Source organism: Labeo rohita, chromosome 20, assembly GCF_022985175.1.
Source record: "Labeo rohita strain BAU-BD-2019 chromosome 20, IGBB_LRoh.1.0, whole genome shotgun sequence".
Lineage (NCBI taxonomy): Eukaryota > Metazoa > Chordata > Actinopteri > Cypriniformes > Cyprinidae > Labeo > Labeo rohita.
Genome location: NC_066888.1, coordinates 6,970,168 through 6,986,575, shown reverse-complemented (window position 1 = coordinate 6,986,575; position 16,408 = coordinate 6,970,168). Strand labels below are relative to the sequence as shown.

General features: G+C 33.4%; 1 protein-coding gene across 1 annotated transcript in view; it reads left to right on the top strand.

Moving 5' to 3' along the window:
• The window catches only part of flrt2 (fibronectin leucine rich transmembrane protein 2), a 47,792-nt gene that overhangs the window by 12,656 nt on the left and 18,728 nt on the right, over nucleotides 1-16,408 (top strand). The window lies entirely within an intron of this gene.

Below are 16,408 nucleotides of genomic sequence, written 5' to 3'. Positions count from 1 at the left end.
GAATGTACATGTACAATGTATATATAATTGTAATTTGTGAACTGGCAGGCATGACATAATAATGCATATTATAATGTATATTTTATATATTAAAAACATACTTTATAATATATATATATATATATATATATATATATATATATATATATATATATATTCTGTAACACTACAATAAGCTGTCATTTGTTAACATTAATGTATTAATTATTATGAATGAACAATATATTTATTATACTATTTATTCATCTTTGTTAATGTTAATAAAAATACAGTCGTTCATTGTTAGTTCAGTACATTAAATAATGTTAAACACAACTTGTGATTTTAATAATGCACTAGTAAAAGCCAAAATTAACTAAGATTAATCATTTCTATAGAAGTACTGTTCATTCTTAGTTCATGTTAACTAATGTTAACTAACGAAACTTACTGTTAAGTGTTACTTAATATTCATATATAAAAATGAGCAAATATGAGAAAAGTTGCCTTAGCAATGTATATAATTGTAATTTAATGTAATTAAGTTGAATGTACATAATTGTGAATATAATGCATATAATTGTGATTTAATCAACATAATTTTTTGATTACATTTTTTGATACACACTGCAATATGCATTATCATTTCAATATTAAATATTAATGTATATAAAATATAAATTATGTATGTGTGTATATATATATATATATATATATATATATATATATATATATATATATATATATATATATACATATACAGTAATATGTATATAACTATGTAAATAAATAAATAAATAAATAAATAAATATATATATATATATATATGTGTGTGTGTGTGTGTGTGTGTGTACACATGCACATTATTATTTTTTCAATATTAAATATTCATTTTATTGAAAAAACACATGATGCATTATTATCATTATCATATCAAATTAAATCTTAGTATTATTAAAAATGCAGTATTCATTATTATCCTTTTAATATTAAATATTGCTTTTATTAAAACAAATAAATATGCATATTACATATGATATAATATATTTTAAATATTAAATATTAATTTTATTAAAAACACAATATGCATTATCTTTTCAATATTAAATATTAATCTTATTTAAAAATATGATTTCTCTTTTCACTAGTAAATATTAAATGTATTAAAAAAAAACATGTCAGTGTCTATTAAAATTATTTTTGCTAACTGAAAAAGCTGAAATAATGAATGAAAATAGAAATGTTGTCTTGAAATGTATTAAACTGTAACATTCAATGTAATTTCATTAATTAATTAACATGCTTGATATACATTCCAATTATTATTATATATATTAAAAATGTTGTATACAAATATTTGTATATTAATTTATTGATGTATATACTGGTGTTGTTACAGTTACAAAATAAAACTACAACATTGGTTTTAATAAACTGAAATAAAGCTGCCATAATGAATGAAAATTAGAAATGTTGCCTTGAAAAACATTTACTTGAAAAAAGTCAAAGTACTAAAATGACTAAAACTAAAAATGAAATTAAAGTAAAGCTGAATAAAACTACAAAAAACTAAAAATGTGAAAAGCAAACAGACTAAATTTAAACTAAAAATTAAAAGTATACAAAAAGGCTAAATAAACATATTAATAAATACCATAATAGTATATAAAAACACCACAATAACACAGACATAGACACAGACACACACACACACATAGCGAAGTTGTTTTATTTGATTTTCTTTTTAGTTATTTATCTAGCAAGAAATGTACTATAAACACAATCTCGGAGCCCAGTGTACACACGTGTAAGTGTGTGTGCAGTTGTGCATCCATTCGCCGAGAACTCCACCGCAAAAGTGTGGAGGGTTTAAGACTTAAGAAATGTCAAAACGTCTACAGTTAACTGTACAGTGGAAACCGTAAAAAGCCTCCATCTAAATGACCTGAGGCAGAGGAACACCTACACACACACACTCTCTCACACACACACACACACACAGGGGGCTTGTGTATATTGAGCTTCTTGGCTGAAAAATATCCAAAAGCTAAAGGAAATAAAAAGATGCCTTTACAGGCTTGTGGGGGAGGATGTGAAATAGTAAAAGGAAAACTTTTAGAGGGACGGGCCAAAGCTGAGCTGCTCTGAGGGAATATCGCCGCGCTAATGTTTGTAAGGAACACCAGTAGAAGTACTAATGTTTTTGTGCACGTAGTGAACTAGCCTTTTATACCCCTCGTCTCTGCGCTCCCGTCTTTAATCAGAATAACCAAGGAAAAAGAAAAGAAAAACTACAACAAAAGAACACAACGTCTGGCTTTAAAAAAAAAAAAGACCAAAGCCAAAAAAAGATGAAAAAATGACTACTGTAGCCTAAAGTGTGTTCTTTTATTAAACAAGAAGACACTTTTGCAGTGAATGTTATGTGTATGGTTGTGTAAAATGTGATTACTCATAACAAACATATTTCATGTTTTCTGCTAATGAGCGTTCCAAGAAAACCATGTCTTATGTTCTATTACTACAACTAATATGTTCATCTTTCAGTGAAACCCACCGCAGAAGATACCGCATTTTCCCCTCAGGGAAGGAATTAGTGAAATCTTGCTCTGCCATTCCAGCACTGTGAAGTATATCATGTGATTTACGATTCCCCGTCACACGTTTTTTGAAATGAAAGGATCTCGGCTTATTCAGAAGAAATATGCCACGCAACCTCTAAGATTGTGGATGTTACCGCTGCCAAGTCACCCACATATGTATAAACGTGCTTTAATTCATTTCAGGTTTATCCGTGCCTTTGCATTGTGTCCGGGCCTTAGCAACACAACAGAAACAATGTTTCAAATCTTTATCAAATGTTTAAGCAGGTTTCAAAGGCTTGTGAGATGGAAAGTTGGTGTTTGAGTGACTGACAGACAATAGGACTCACAATCAAACGCGTCTCAGGTTAATTGAGGCTAAAGTCAAGAACTGATCTTGTAATTCAGTTACTTTGTTTTGTCAGAACAATTGAAGAAACTTAAGAAGGTCAAACTGCTGCTATTTAGTGCATTGTTATCAGGAATTAAGCCTCTCTTTCAAATCCGTGCATCAGCTTTTCAATATTCCGTTTTTTTTAAGGGGCAGTTACTTTTTTAGGGTACTGTCCTATGCTTGGATGGAGCTGTCTGCAGAAATATCAGTTTGTACTGTGTTTAAAAGAGCCCATAAAATAATAGGTTAAAAAAAAAGGCAGCTCACTGGCTTACTGACATGTCGGAGGCTCTTTGAGGCTGTCGTGTGTCTGTCAAGAAGTGATGAACACTGATGCAGAGCAAAGACTGAACATCCTATACATAGCGAAAACTATCCTATACATAGGTCTTATAGTTTTTTTGTAGTTTTTTTCCAGTTTCAGTTTCTTTTTGTTGTATAGCATTAGATCAATGCAGTACGAATTTGGAAATGTAAATCGGGGTCTTCAGACCTTGATAAAGTAAGAGAGCAGTATACCATTTAAAAGATTGGGGTCAGCAAGATTCATTAATTGACTGATTGATTGTTTGATTTTGTATTTATAAAAGAGCCCTTTAAAAGAGTATTGTGGTTTCAAATAAATAAATAAATAAATAAATAAATAAATATTTAGCAAAATAATAATAAATAATAATAATAATAATAATAATAATAATAATAATAATAATAATAATAATAATAATAATAATAATAATCATAATCATAATCATAATCATAATGATAAACAACTTTCTGAAGGATCTTGTGACATGGGAGACCAGCGTAATGATGTTAAAAATTAAACTTTGCTTAGAAAACAGGTTAATTTAAATTGCTATAATATTATAATATTTTACAATATTACTGTTTTTACTGTATTTTGATCAAATAAATTAATAAAAGACTATTTATTTATTCATTTATTTATTTATTTATCCACATTCCCATTGTTTCCCATGGTTTTTCACAGGCAAACTAAGCTCCAAACACATTGGAAATAATTATTTTTCCCCTTATTTTCTGTGTTTGAAAATAGAAAATAGAATGGATTCATTTTATTATTATTATTATAATTATTTCATTTATTTATCAATAGTGATTTTTTTTTTTTTTTTTTTTTTTTTTTTGTGAGACTATTACTTTTCGACAAGAACCGTCATTATATTTTTATGAGCAAACTGAATATTTTATTTATTTTAGAATATTTTATTTATTATAGGATATTTTATTTGTTATAGAATACTTTATTTGTTATAGGATATTTTATTTGTTATAGAATACTTTATTTGTTATAGGATATTTAAATAATTATATATTAATTTATTTTATTTTATTTTGCACGACTCCAAACACATTGAAAAAAAAGGGGGGGGGTAATTAATCCATTAAATTAGTAGTAGTAGTAGTAGTAGTAGTAGTTTATTTATTTATCAATAGTAAAATCATGGTTTGTCTTTGTTTATTTGTTTTGTTTTGTGAGCAAACTCAATATTTTACTTATTATATAATATGTTATTTATTTATTTATTTTAGTGTATTTAGAATAGTTTGCACATATCGTTATAATATATATATATATATATATATATATATATATATATATATATATATATATATATATATATATATATATAGATAGATAGATAGATAGATAGATAGATAGATAGATAGATAGATAGATAGATAGATAGATAGATAGATAGATAGATATAAATTAAATCTTATATTTGAACCTAAACTTAACCTGAACCTAAACTTTTGAATGGTATCGTGTAGTATGTGTATAGTCATCTTTTGAATGAATGAATGAATGAATGAATGAAAATGTTAAAAAGCAAAAACTATATTAACTTTATTAACTATACATTTTTAATTTTCCATCCAAGTGTGTTGGTATGTAATCATTATCGGAGAAGATCAGCTTGTCAGTGAAAAATTTAAATTGCAATATTGACCACTGGAGAAAAAAAAAAATTGTCCCTGGTTTTCATTTCAGAAGTCTGGTCACCTTATAATGAGTAATGGATCAGGCTGTAATGTGGCGCTCTCACTGGCATTGTGCTATTAAAGCAATTATCACCCGACTGCTGAACCAAGTCCTGCTTGGCCCATCAGTCTGCATCCCAGTCAAGGCGGGTCACCTCTGCTAAGGTCACAGAGTGCTGGCCAGTGAATAATGGTGCAATTGGCCTTTCTGCTGCATGAGTGGAAATGCTGAGCTACGCTGTGCACAAAAAACGGCTGCACTGACAAGACCAAAAGGACATAATTGCTGGGAAGTGGACGAGTCTCTGTGTGTGTGTGTGTGTGAGGCGAAGGTGGAGTTACCTGAAACTGCCCTGTTTGTAATTAAACGCTGTCAAAAAGGCTTTTATTTTCACCAGGATTTAGCATAAGAGATTAGCCTGTTAAGATTGTTTTCTCTAGCCGAAAGCTGCGGCTAGCCGCCAGCCAAGATAAGCCCAGCTGAGGAGAGTGACGGCTTCCTCCCACCTTCCTCCTGTCGCCCTGGCGATCGGGGCAGAGCTGGGCTCGACCGGACGGTTCTCGTGTTCCACGCCGGAGGAATAATAACAATGACTTTCTGCCCGTGTCACTTAAAGCGGCGTGATTAGAGCCGCGAAGAGCTGCGCTGGTGTCAGCCGTGCTGTTATGCCTGCAGGGCTGTAAGTGTGAGAGTTTGTGTGTCTGTGTACAGAACGAATAAAGGGCCCCATTGATAAGAACAAGTTCTTCTTGTTAACCTATCGGTTCAACTGGCCTGAAGCCAGCGCAGGCAGTCTCGAGGCATGTTCTCACACCGAGAGCGCTTACTCACACATTACTGCTCCAGTCTTGGTGGCCTAATATTACGCACTGCTGTCCAGCTACACTCCAGGTGTGCAAACTATTCTCATTTTACTAAGATATAAATGAATGAATGAATCGATTAATTGATGTAATGTAATAAACATAGATTCATGCAGCAATAATTTAGAATCAGTGGTCTACAACCTTTGCTAAAGAGATGAGCAGATGACCATAAATCAGTATTTGTCCTCCCTTTTTTGAACTGTTTGAAGTTTAGTTTGCCTATAAAAAACACAATGAATGTTCATAAATAAATATTATGAATGAATGAATAAACAAATACATGAATGAATGAATGAATAAACATATACAACAAATAAACAAACAAACAAATAAATAAATAAATAAATAATGGACTTTGTGTGCAAACTATTATAATTATGCTGATACAAATAAATAAATAAAATAATATGTGTGCAAATTGTTCTATTACACTGAAATAAATAAATATGTGTGCAAACTTATTTTACACTGAAATGAATGAATGAATGAATGAATGAATGAATTAATTAATTAATTAAATGAATGAATCAATGAATGAATGAATGAATCAATCAATGAATCAATCAATGAATCAATGGATTAATGAATAAATGAATGAATAATGGACTGCAAACTATTATAATTACACTAAAAAATGAATGAATGAATGAATGAATGAATGAATGAATGAATAAATAAATAAATCAGTGATACACTTTGTATGCAAAGTATTCTAATTACACAAACAAACAAACAAGTAAATAAATAAATGATGGACTTTGTATGCAAAGTATTCTAATTACACAAATAAATAAATAAATGATGGACTTTGTGTGCAAACTATTATAATTACACTGATAAATGAATAAATCAATCAATCAATCAATGATGGACTTTGTATGCAAAGTATTGCAATTACACTGAAATAAACAAACAAACAAACAAACAAATAAATAAATGATGGACTTTGTGTGCAAACTATTATAATTATGCTGATACAAATAAATAAATAAATAAATAAATAAATAAATATGTGCACAAACTTCTTTCACACTGAAATGAATGAATGATTGATTGATTAATCGATTGATTGATTGATTGATTGATTGATTGATTGATTGATTGATTGATTGATTGATTGAAAGAATGGATGGATGGATGGATGGATTGATTGAATGGATGAATGAATAAATGAATGAATGAATGAATGAATCAATCAATGGATTAATGGATTAATGAATAAATCAAATATTCAGTTTCCTCATAAAAATATAATGACTGTTCTTGTGGAAACATAATAGTCTCACAAAACATGAGTGCAAACTATTTTTATTTCACCGATTGATAAATGATTAAATAAACTAGTGAATAATTGAATGCATGAATTATGTTTGGATTTTATATAAAATAAACAAATAAAAATGATAGCTAGATTACTAGCTAGCTTGATATTCTATAATAAAAAAAAAAAGGCTTACACTTTATTATATATAAATTAATAAAAAAGACAGTCATTGAGGTAATGTGATACTCTCAGAAAAAATAAAATACAAAAATGAATGAATGAATGAATGGACCGTGGGAATTAAAAGCTGAACTTGTTAGATGGTTTAAATAAGCAAGAGGATTTTTGCCATTCCTTACATTCAGTTTGTTTTTGTTGTCAGGTTTTCTCACAGCAACAACACTGTCTTTGTTTTCTGTTTTTTGGACTGTGCATCTACTGAACAAAATATTGGCCGCACCTGAACAACACTGGAGAAAAAAAACTCAAGCGACCTGAACAACAAAGCTGATACTGTGTGAGTGTGTTTCACTCCAAGTATCTGTTTTTACTGTGGTTAAAACTGAGAATGACAGGGAATTTTGACAGCACAGCAACATTTAAATCTCTCTCAACAAACCACCTAATTAATCAAACGATCTCTCTTCTCAACGGCCTCCCGGTGGAGAATGTTTTCAGCCGATTTGAAAAAGCAGAGTTTGTCGTTAGACGTGTGTCACATCTGACAGTTCCCTTTATTAAATTCAACTCTTGTTGTGCTTCATATGTTTCAGTAGACAAACTCATTCACATATAAAGAAATGCTGAAGAGGATCAAGTAACACGAAAGGCGATGATAAGCCTGAATGTTTAAAGTACGCATTCAGCATTCAAACGGCGCGCATATCGCTTTCATCCAGTCTCTTTCAGCTTTATTCAACATTTCAAATTCATTCGCATTTTTCACCTCACGCTATGTTTTGGTACTAACTACGAGAGAAGGAAATCTGGTGACGACTGATTGAACTTTAAGCAAGTCTAAGGTCATTGTTTATAGCATTTTCTTTAAATTAACCTCCATTATCATTGGCATGTAAAAATACACAAGAAATGGTGTAATGTATTATGGTATTCCCATAGCATGTAGAGGAAATCTGACGTGACAAACCGACACATTTAACATTTCAGAAGTTCAAGAAGGCTACATGATAACAGCGTCCCTTTGGGCAAACCGCAAGACGGAAAATATCAAGACCAATACATCTACGCATGCTTGAAACAAAGAAATCAGGGCCTTTGCCAAAGGCGTAAATGTTTCAGATCTCGAAACAGATATGGAAACCCAACTCCATTGTGAAGATTGGTAGCATTCCACAATGTAAGCCAATGCCTCTGGTAATTACATAAAGTTTGAAAGGCATAAAATATATCGAGTGCTGCTCTGTAGGCAATGACACGCATGTCGTTCTAGTCTAGCGCCGGAATCGTGACCTCAACTACTCGCTGAAGTATGACCAAAGAATAACATAACACATGAGATATGTCAGTTCTGTAAGAAAGCATCTAGCGGGAGAATAAATATAAATGCAAATCATTCATATGGTTTGGCCGTGCCAAGAAATGTCTCGCAAAGGTCTGATTGCCAAAATGATACGTAGCGTTCAAATGTGAAACATCAAGGCAGAGAGCTGTCAAGTTTTGTTATATCATAATTCAGTGATACGTAATTATGGTGCAGTAGGGAAAATCTTTAAAAGAAGAGGAAACTGGTTTCATTTGAAAAATCAGGTTACATTAAGATTATTTGTTCCACTGTGTAAATAATGAATATTTCATAAGCCTCGTATTTTTTTTTTCTGCCTAATAAGTTGATTTAATATGAACCTGATTTAACCGGATAACATTTTTAGCACATTTCATAGAGCCTTATGTCATTCACTGCGTAAAGCGGCCCCGAAAAAGTATTTAGACACCTAAAAAATGTATGAATGCCATCGCAATAAATAACAAATTACCAAACCATGTGGCCTTGGTGAAAAACAGCAAGTGATTTCAACAATCACACACACACAGGATAGAGCAAATGATAAAATATGTAATACACAGTAGCGCTCAGAAGTTCAAGGTTTAAGTTTAAATGTTCTTTAATTTTTTTTTTTTTTTTTAATCAAATATATTAAAAACAGTAAAACTGTCAAATATTATTAGAACCTTTTCTATTTTAATATATTTTAAAACTTAACATTTATTTGATGAAAAGCTAAATTTTCAGCATCATAATACCATTTTGAGATTTTTTTTTTTTTTTTTTGCATTTATTTGATCAAATATATTAAAAACAGTAAAATTCAGAAATATATTTGCAGTTTAAAATAACTTTTTCTATTTCAATATATTTTAAAATGTACTTTATTCCTTTTTTTCAGCATAATTACTTTCAGATTGAAGTAGGATTTCTCTCTCTCTCTCTCTCTCTCTCTCTCTCTCTCTCTTATCAAATATATACACTATATATTAATAAATATATACACTATATATTCTAAATATATACACTAAATATATATTATTTAATTTCAAATTAACCTTTTTTATTTTAATATATTTTAAAATGTCATTTATTTCTTTGATGCAAAGCTGAATTTTCAGCATCATTACCCCAGTGTCACATGATCCTTCAGAAATCACTTGACTTGATGATCAAGAAACATTTCTGCTTATTATCACTGTTGAAAACAATTGTGCTGCTTAACATTTTTGTGTAATATTTTTTATGTTTTTAAGTTCAAAAGAGCAAAATTTATTTGAAATAAATTATTTTTTATTTATTTATTTTTTTAATCAGCCTTACTGACTCCATACTTTTGAACGGTATAGTGTACATCTAATAAAAATCACCTTGGGACCAGCTGGTTACGTCATTAAGAAAAGTTAATGAAAAGCTATCGTTTGCTCTCCGATTTTTATTATTAATGCATTTATTTTAATGCACTTAAATCAAGTGCATGTGTGGGTGAAGTGTGCAAATACTTTTCAGGCCACTCCAACCCTAGTTGTGTGTACATGTGAAGATCTAATGGTTTCATTCAGTTTTCCAGCAGCGCTATATAATAAAGTCTACCTCGGCGTTCAGCCTGACCCTCAGGTTTCATTCAGGTGTTGCTACCTGGCTCGCTCCATCTTCCCTGAATAATGAACGCGGGGTTGCGATCTCTTCATCTTGAGTCGCGGTGACATGAGGACATGTACGCTGCAGTCCAGCTCTCTGGAACGGCACAATTTATCTGAGGTGCCACCGTCTGAAGGGAGAGAAAAAAATGAGTTAAACGGAGGACGCAAGGCATGAATTATACAAAGGGCCCAGACACACACTGACCTTGGTTCCCTTTAATTTTTCCTTGTTCCTTTCCTTTCTTATTTCGAGAGGTAGCTGCAGTAGCTAGTTAGCGCACAACGTCCCATTTGTGCAGTCGTAAGAAAGAACAGAGGTCATTCCGGATTCGCTGGAGTGTAGGACGATTAGCAATATGTCATTTGCAGTGTCATGCCTCAGTTGTTCTGAACGGGGCGGTGGGCACCGGAGCTACAAAAAAAAATGGAAAAGACGAGGAAAGAAAGAGTTTGTCAGAGGACCAACATCCCTCTGAGGTGCCGTGCCGCAGGAGGGGGCGATCGATGCCGTAAATCAATAAACTTTACATCATCACTCGCTGCGGCCCCCTCGGCTCAGTGAGGATCATAACATAACACACTTCCCCATCACACCGAGTGTGTTTTTAACACCAGTATTAACATATCCCAGCATTCCTAGTGAGTCTCGCTGGGAGATATCCGAGACCCCTCTTTAAAAGTCGGTTCTCTGTGCGTGGAACAGGAGAGAAGCAAACTGTTTTCTGCTAAACCGCAGGGAGCAGATGGAGGTACAGATTGGGATGAAGGGGCTTTTTGCCTGAGCAAAGCCATATGAGGGAAAAAATGTTATTTGAGGATCTTTCTTACATTTTGCAGATGAGGGCGGTGATAGCGGCGGATCGTAAACAAACCTTTTCATGAGGACGCGCAGCAAAACAGCCACCTCCAAAAACCAGAACGTCTTAATCTCGATCCAATCTCATTTGTCTCAAGGCAGTGGAAGCACTTGGGCAATTTGTAAAATGTAAACAACAAAGCTGAAGAGGCGACAAAAAGAGACTCGTACGGTCAGACCGGATCGAGCTGTATAAACAGTCTCACGTTCACACCCTTGTTGAGACAATTTCACTCATTGTAAACAATGGCAGGGTAAACACGAAGCAATTACCGTAAAAGTGGAACATAACTCTGCGCTAGTATTAGATTCAGGGCATAAATCACTAACTTAGATGATGGGAGTGTCTGAAGCAATAAACCCAAATCAGACATGGCTTTCAGGTGTGAAATTGAGCTTTTAAAAGATGTAATCTGAGATTAACAGAATTATTATCCTGCCAAAGAGAATTTTAGTGTGGATGGTTATCAGAAGGGCCAAGTGGCAGTTAGTCATCTAACCTGTTCTTAAGGGCTTTAAAACACTTATTTAATCTTTACTGCATTTTTGAAAGCCATTACCAAACTATGAGAAATAAACACACTTAAGTCAGCTAAACTGTTTGCCTTATTTAAATCTGATGGGAAGTAATGAGCTGGTTACACACGTACAGTACATATACACACACAGTGCACAGAAATAAATGAGTACACCCTCTCTGGATAAATATAAAAGATGTATTTTCTTAATGATCACTAATATAATTCATGGAAAGATTGCAAAACTGAAATGTGTTAAACATATACTTAATAAAAACAAAAGTATATATGTCAATATTTTCTGTAAAATAAGTAAATTAGCCAATTTTGTTTAAATAAGGGATTGCAGAAATGAGAACACCCTAGATTTAATTCAGCAAATGTATAATATTCTAGTACTTAGTATGTCCTCCAGAACTTGAAGAAGTTCTGGAGGACAGAAGGGGTCATCGGATGCCCATTTTCCACAAGTTGATATGATTCTTCTTGGTCTTAATGAAAAGTCTATAATATACTTTGGTTAAAAATTCTCAATGGTTGTGTAAAACAACACCCTTTTTACCTTGCCAAAATGAGCTCTGCAAAAATCATCTCATTCTGGTCGAGGCTGCTTTAAATTTTAATGAGCTCTGCTTGCCCCACCCCTCTCTTCTCTCTGTGAAGTGACGAGCCTGTTTACTTTAGCCGCATTTAGCCGCGTTTAGCCGCTAAACTTGCTAACTAGCACATTATTAGGAAAGGTGATCACAAAGATTAATAAAAAAAAACCCTTATACTCACTTCAGCTGTAAGTGAAGCTGGATCACGAATGATTTGCGCGGATATATGTAGATTGTGAGGCGCATTCCATTCACAAACAAACGTAATCTACTGCTTCTTCAGCGGCTCAGATGTCGGGAGTAAATGACGACCACTACGTTCATTATTAGATCCAGCAACACAACACTTCAATTGCTCAATCTGTGAACTTAGCATCCGATGACCCCTTTAAGTAAATTGGGTCAGAGCAGTATATTCATGACACAGTGTACAAATTGTCACATCTGTCCTGTTCAACTCCTGGAGGATGACCTCCTTAAATGCCCTGGTCTTAAATGTTGAGTGTTGCTTAGCTCATCTCTACAGAATCCCCCACAGCTGCTCAAGAGTGTTAAGATTGGGTGAAACACATTTCCACTCAAGGAATTTTATGTCGGAAGAATTAATATCATCGTTGTTATGTTGAAAAAATGGCCAACAACACAGGGCATGAGGAGAGGGTAGCATCTTCAGTTTCAGGTTTTTGTATTACATCACACAGTGATGTGTGAATTTATGATGGCATTGATAAAGCACAGCTCCCTCACACCTTCAGCACTCATACATCCCTATATAAGAGCTTTACTACCACTGAACGTCACTGTGGGAACTAAGCATTTCTCACTGTACTCCTCCTCTAGCAACACCATAACATTACAATACGATTTGCTAGTTTTGTTCCTAAAAGATTCAGTGGCTCTGAATGAATTGGTTCAGTGAATGATCTAATGCCTCACTCATGATAATAGGCACTTTGTTGCATCCCCTCATGTCATGTTGACATTGTCATGGGATTTGCTGTACCAGTGTCAGTTGCCTTGGTTCAGTGTCATTTATAAATTCCCTTCTGTGGCCTCATGGGATAGTAAAGTGTCCATCAGATGCACACTTAGTTTATTAAACCCGATCTCACAGTAATAAATTACTTGCACTTTAGAGCAAACTGATGAAACACAATACATGCAGTCATTGCTTTCAGAGGTGGATGCCTGCTGTTTGGGAACATAGCCGTGTAAGACAGTTCTGGGAGGCAATTATACAGCTATACTTTGACAACAGACTTTGCTTGGGCATTTAACCCTTAAATGCATGACTGTTTTGCCAATCATTAATACATATTTGGGTCTTTAGTGACCCGGACCTATATATCTAGCACGGATGGATCTATAACTTTTGCAATAGCAAAAAAACACTCTTGATATTTTAAGAACAATTACAGAAGAATAAAATACTTAAGAAACTTAGAAGGGTTCAATTTGAGCAGATGATTTTACCATCGGCGTTATCATCAAAGCGCACTTCCACAGCACATTTAGCATCTGGCTCATATTTCCGATCTCAACCATATTCGCAAAACTATTGTTTTCAATTACTTTTGATTGCTAGCTTATTCACCACATCCACCATAAAACATTTATATTTTATTGCATGCAGTAATTGCTCTGCAATAAAGCCATTCAAACCAATTCAGTTTTGCTGATGATATTTTTTTGTTTTATGCCTGCTGTAATTATGAGTGAAACATCATGTCATTATTGTATATCAAGCAGTGTCATCTCAAAGGAATAAAAGTGAATTGCATGTATTGGGTCATCGGATATTTACATATTTTTGCGCACAAAAAAATATACTTTACACATACTATCCTGGAGGGCCGGTATCCCTGCAGAGTTTAGCTCCAGCCCTAATCAAACACACCTGAACCAGCTAATCAAGGTCTTACTAGGTATACTTGAAACTTCCAGGCAGGTGTGTTGAGGAAAGTTGGAGGTAAACTCTGCAGGACACCGGCCCTCCAGGAACAAGTTTGTTGACCCCTGCTATACACTTTTTACAAAAAATTAATGGGAAAACAGACATATATTGTTTTTTTTTGTTTTTTGTTTTTTTGTTTTTGTTTTCTCTTGTTTTATTGTTTAGAATGAATAGACAGGAATACAAAGAAAGCTGATGTCAAACTTAAAAAAATGAAGGAGTTAGAGGGTAGTAAATAACGTCCCGGGTTGCTAAAGAACCAAGGTATGCATTTAAGGGTTAAGAATGAAGATAACATTTCAAATGCTATGCAACAAGATCAGTCCACTGGTTTGTCAAGTTATCCTGTCCCATAACACAAAACACATTACTTTTTTTGATGCGCATGGAGGAATTTATTCGGTAAATGTGGTTCTATCTCCCATTATTCATTAACCCTTTCGCATAAATCAAAAATCACTTCAAACGAGTGTAAAAAAGTTTTTGCGAATTATTGCGAACTAGACTTTTTTCTCGTTACTGATGCACACTTTAAAATGTGCAGAATTTTTCTGATGCGCACTTTAAAATGTGCATAAAAACACGGTGATGGAAACATAGCTACTGACTTACTTACCGCCACCTACTGGTGGCATTGATGTAACCCACAGAAAGAGAAAGCCATACAGACATGCAAATGAGGAGTGATATAAATAGTAAAAAGTGCTAATTACTACTGTACTAAGCAAGCAGTGCTGTTGGACTGCATCAGGACTCTTGGAACGCCACTCATCCAACCAAACGTCAAGATCGGAACTGTTGTATAATGTTTATGTAACTAGTAATTACCACCAGATGAACTTCAATCAAAGTCTTAGTGTAGACCACTTTTTTTCAATGAGGTTTCTAAATATTCTGTTTGCCATAAAAAAAATATGTTTGCTTATAGTTTCTTTTTTGGATTGATGAATTCAAAAATCCCATCTTCAAAAAAAAAAAAAACGCTGTCAGTCTTTGGATTGACAGAAGCTCAGGCTGACATGTGTGGCAGACGCTGACTCTTCTCTGACTCTGCCTGTCAGTCTAACTGAAACAGATTATGTCACAATGGCTTATGCTCTCGCCAAATGACTGCTGGCACAAAGTCTGTGAAGTTCAGAGATTGTTCATGATGCCCTGCAGTATATAAATACATTTCCATCTGCACACCAAACTATACACCAGTTTACGCACAAGCGCCGTTGCGCTTTGACACACTGCGAGTTACTGTTGTCTTTTCGGTGATCTGAAGGGAATATGCTGACAAAGGCTCGGCTGTGAATAAACTCTCTCTTTCATTTTCTCTCCATCATGGTAGGCTGAGCACTGGAGAGCTGTTTTGACAACAAGATTGACCATGAGTGCGTGTGCATGTGCCTCATTTGCAACAAAACCGATTTGGCCATTGGCTTGTATGCAAACTTTCATTTTCTCAATGCTCATTAACTGCTCACAAGACTTGATTTTGCATTCATTAAACCTCAAAATATCTCTCCAGGGGACATTTCTTAAGACACAAGCAGATACATTTATGAGTGAAGAATTACCCTCGGGATATTGGATATTGGCCCGGGCCAATCATGAATAATGGCTCAGGCACGTAAATACCCTCAAGTCACTGCACCTGAGACCTCATAGTAAGTAAGGTCAGCGTATACAAAAGAGGTCAGGAATGTGAGCGCTAACCAAGGAACAAATCAATCCTGTCAATGAAATCATAAACAGATATTCAGATTAATATATTTCCAATCATACTTTATTTATAACGTCAATCAAAAAAAAAAAAAAAAGTGTTTCTTGAAATCACAGCATTTTAGTGTCATGTGAGCACGCATTCTCTTAAAACATACTTTTTACATTTTCACTCATTACTTTCATTTTTTTGTTTTTTTTTCCCCCAGCAGTTCAGCAGTTTATATACAGTAAATACTGTTCTATGTTGCCATGCGATGTCTGCTTATTATAAGCTATCTGGGCTCGTTTTTCATAAACATCATTTATGGTCAGTTGTGGGTTATGTTTTGCCGGGTTTCTATTCAAAACAGTTGTGCATTTGTTGTTATTATCATTATTATTATGATTATAAACTGTTTTTTTAATCTATAAAACAATGAAAGAAAAAAAAGGTTCCTCTTTTGACCCCCGTCTTATTTCATATTTATTTAAATTACAGTAGCTGTGAAAAATACAAATACATAAATATTAAATACAAACCACAGATT